The sequence below is a fragment of the Carlito syrichta genome, unplaced genomic scaffold, assembly GCF_000164805.1.
Source record: "Carlito syrichta isolate Samal-C Ts95f unplaced genomic scaffold, Tarsius_syrichta-2.0.1 Scaffold288207, whole genome shotgun sequence".
Classification (NCBI taxonomy): Eukaryota; Metazoa; Chordata; class Mammalia; order Primates; family Tarsiidae; genus Carlito; species Carlito syrichta.
This window is the reverse complement of record NW_007232303.1, coordinates 4,449-9,040: the sequence shown is the minus strand read 5'-3', so window position 1 is coordinate 9,040 and position 4,592 is coordinate 4,449.

Genomic DNA, 4,592 nt, shown 5'->3' with positions numbered 1-4,592 from the left:
TTGATTTATTGTAGAGATGAGGTCTCACCAAGTTGCCCAGGTGGGTCTCGAACCCACGGGCTCAAGCAATTCACTCACCTCAGCCTCCCAAGGCTGAGCCACCGAGCCCAGCTCCACTTTCCCTTTTTAAGCCTCTGCACACAGCCCAAAAGTGGCGATGGCTTCTTGGAGGCATGAGCCCAGCCATCTCCTCAGCTGCTGGCATTTGAATAAAGCTGCTTTTCTTCACCACACCCCACCCCTGGTGTATTTGGCTATTCAGGTGGCGAGTAGGTGAGCATGTCAGTTACAAAAGGCGCTCATGCTGGTGAGAGGCTTGCAGCTGTATCATCAACTTCAGGTAAGTTACTTCTGCCCATGGCCTGTGCTCTTCCCCACTGGGCCTCACTGCACCAGGCTTGACCACACTGGGCATGCATCTCTCTTGTGTCTCTTTCCTCTAGGCACTGAATCCTGAGAATACTCTTCCTTCCTGCCCTATTACTCTCCTAAGTGCCCCTGGAGTTCCTAGGCTGCCCCACCCCTCCAAGAGAGCCCCTGATCCCTGAGCCTCTGCCCTTGTTCTCAGCTCCAGAGTCCTCCTGTCCTTTGATCTCTTGGCTACATCCCAGCCTGTCCTGTGCTTTGCTTTTTTTTTTTTTTGAGTTGGAGTCTCACTCTGTCATCCAGGCTGGAGTGCAGTAGCATGCTCTCGGCCACCCCAGACCTGCTGGGCTCTGGCCATCCTTCTGCCTCAGCCTTCCAAGTAGCTGGAACTACAGGTGTGCACTACTACACCTGGCTAATTTTTTATTTACTGTAGAGACGAGGTCTTGCCATGCTGCCTGGGCTGGTCTTGGACCCATAGGCTCAGGCAATCCACTCACCTCAGCCTCCAAAGTGCTGGGATTACTGGCTGAGCCACCGAACCCAGTCACTTTGCTTTTCAGTGCTTCTCCTCCACTGAAGCTGAGAGTTCCTGGACAGCTCTTCATATCTCCCCCCACGCCTGCTGTGCCACTAGAAGACAGGATAACCACTGAGATCAAACTCTCTTTGCTCTTTCTCCAGAGAGAGCCAGGGAATAGGAATTTCTGATGTGTACTTATATTCCAGAAGCTCCTACTGTGCCAGCTGCTGGAGAAAAGTCTGTGCCAGCCCGGGCAACTTGGTGAGACCTCCTCTCTACAATAATACAAAAAATTAGCCAGGTGTGGTGGCGCTCGCCTGTGGTTCCAGCTACTTGGAAGTCTGAAATGGAAGGATCGCCTGAGCCCAGCAGGCCAGCCAGGGCTGCAGTGGCACCTCACACATGCCTCCTTGCCCGGGGGGACACTTGCAAGGAGGCATGTGTGAGGAATGCTGTTGGCAGGAAGGACAAGGGCCAATGAGAGCGAGGCACAGGGACACCAGTCCAGCCTCAGGGCTCAAAGGAGATGGTCTCCATCCTAGGACCTTGCTCTTCCCATCTTAGGCTTTGCATACTGATTTCTCCAAAGTGTGGAGCCCTCAGCTCACAGCTGGACAGCTCCTTTGGGACACCTGCCTAAACAACTGATGAAAGTGACAAAGCAGTGATGTTCCCATCCTGTCCACAGTGCCTGTTCCCATGCAAGTGCATGAGGGAACTGAGAAACAGCTGGGTTATGGTGTTACTAAGGGCTTGGGCCCATCATGGGGTCTTCGCCTTAGTTTACCTCTCCTGTTGAGGTGACCAGCTTGATCCCACAGGCAGAAACTGCTCAGCAGAATTCCTCATCCAAGTAGTATCCCTCAGACCAAGCCTTGACCCTGCACGGAAACCTAAGGTTCTCTTATTTTGTTTTCTGAGTCAGAGTCTCACTGTTGCCTAGGCTGGAGTGCAGTGGCATGCTCGCAGCCACTGCAGCTTTGGTTGGCCTGCTGGGCTCAGGTCATCCTTCCATTTCAGCCTTCCAAGTAGCTGGAACCACAGGCAAGTGCCACCACACCTGGCTAATTTTTTGATTTATTGTAGAGAGGAGGTCTCACCAAGTTGCCCAAGTTGATCCCAAACCCCTGGACTCAGGCAATTCTCTCACCTCTGGCTCCCAAAGTGCTGGGATTACAGGCATGAGCCACCACACCTGGCCTAAACCCAAGATTCTCAAACTTCACATTTCCCAGAAAGTAAAACGAAAGCACCAGACATCAGCGTCCATGTGAGGGCCAAGGCTCCGTGACATGGCCAAGCCCATGGTAATACCACAACCCAGCCGTTTCTTGGTTCTCTCATGAACTTAAGAGGAATGGATACCATGGAACAAGTTGGGAATGTCACTGCTCTGTTGCTTTTCTCACTTACTTGGGTGAGTGTCCCAAAGCTGGACAACCAGCTGTGAACTGAGGGCCTCATGACTCAGAAGATGCGCTGAATGGTGCATGCCTCCAGGCCAGGCTTCTCACCTCCCACCCACTCTTTTCCACAGCCCTGGTTACCTGTGTCATTGCTAGAGCACTGTTGCTATGTGGTAACTCTCCCTAATCGTCCAGTCCCAGAATCTCACAGGCACTCAACACTGCTGACCACAGTCTTCTAGAAACTCTTTTTCTGCTTCGGTGCTTCCTGAATCTCCTCCTACCACCTAAGCCAGCCTTGGGGATCAGGTCACATTTTTCTTTCCCAATCTCTGTGCCTGGCTCCCTTCCTCTTCTTTTAAATGATATCTCTGCCTGGAACTCCCAAATGCATCTTCTCCCGTGTTTATCTCACACCTCGCCACAGTCTCCATTTTGGAAGGACATCACAATCCATCATTCGGCAGCTCAGGTCAGAAACGCAGGAGTCATCCTCCTCTTCCCATTAGTTTACGTCAACCAACCAGTGGTCCAGCCTGCTAATTCTCCCTCTTGAACCCCCCTCCCACCTCTGCCAGAGATCAGCCCTTGGCGTGATGAACCACTGCTACCACCTCTGAACTGGCCACCGTTCCTCCCATTCCAGCCTTCCACCATGATGCTGTCAGAGCTCACTTTCTGGAAGAAGAATCCAACCGTGTCGCCTCCCCACTGACTCTTCATCCACCCACCCTTTTAAGTCACAGCTTCTTTTAAGAATCTGATAAAAAGCTACAGATTCGTTGTGATAAAATAAAGTCTCCCCAAAGATGTCCATATCCTAATCCCTGGAACCTGTATGTACATTAGGTTACATGGCAAAGGGGAATTCAGGTTGCTAATCAGCTGACCTGTAGATGGGGAGATTATCCGGGATTATCTGAGCCCCATGTAATCAATAGGGTCCTTAGAAATGGAAGAGGGAGGTTAAAAAGAAAAAAAAAGTAGCACAAAGGTGGCAGCAGGAGAAGAACTCAGCCTAACACTGCTGATTTGCATAGAGAGAAGGCCACGAGCTAAGGAGCGCAGTGGCCCCTAGAAGCTGGAAAAGGTAAGGCAAGGGACACTCCCTCAAAACCTCCAGAAAGGAATGCGGCTGTGCTGACAACTCGGCTGTAGACTGTGAGCCAGTGTCAGGTTTCTGACCTACAGAACTGTGAGATAATAGATTTGTGCCCTCTAAAGCCATTAAATTTGTGGCAACTTGTTACAATAGCACTAGAAAGCTAATATTCTATCGTTTTGTGCTCACACCAAACTCTGCAGAAGTTCCTGAGAGATCCAATCCCCTGAACCCTGCCTGTGTCTAAAAGCCCTCGAGTAGAGGCCCTTGCAATCTAGTGCCTGTCTAGCTGGCTGTTCTACCACTCCATCAGCCATGCTCCTGCCAGTCCGCCTGCTGGGCAGGGCTCTCGCCCTCCTGGACTCTGCTCCCACCATCTCTCAACCTAGAAGTGGCCTCTGCCACCCCTCTCCCTTCCCACAGCCTTTCAAGAAGGGGCTTCCCATGCCCCAAGTTCATCAACCACCCCTCCAGGTTTCTTGTCCCGGGTTGTTCACATCTTTCCCCGGCTCCTCCTCCTGTGCCAAAATCCCTACCAACACCAGGGCCACAAAACAGCCAGCCACAGGCACGTGCACCCCTCCCCAGACTAGCCTGTCTTCTCACTCACTATCTGCGAGTGGATGGTATTTAGGGCCAAGTGTCCCCCTTAGCATGGTGGACAGAAAGGGTGAACGTGGACTTTCTAGAAGTCGACACTGGCAGGGCTGTGCTCCCGGCCCAATCTGGAAGCCGTGTTTTGGCATCTGTGGCTGCCACCACTGCCACGAGATTCTGCTTGGCCTCCCCTCATCCAGAATTCCTTCCACCGCCACTGCTCAAAGGAGCATCGCACTAAGAGAGCATTCCAAAGTTTTTTGCGGGTGAGGAGGATACTGGTTTGATTTTTCTTTTCTATTTTTTTTAAAATTGAGACGAGGTCTCGCTAAGTTGTCCAGGCTGCTCTCGAACTTCTGGGCTCCGGCAGTCCTCTCGCCTCGACCTCCCAAAGTGCTGGGATGGCAGGCGCGAGTCGCCACGCCCCGCCGCTTTTGCTCTTTTGCCGCAGACTCTTTGAGGGACTGCCACGAAGACGAGAATGTTCAGAGGCCAGGTGGGTTCGCGGCCTTGGCATCGCCCGGGCCCACGAGCCCCCGGCTGCGCGGTGGCCAGGGCCGGGTGGGTGCGGGCAGGTGGGGGCGCGGGCCGCGGCGCC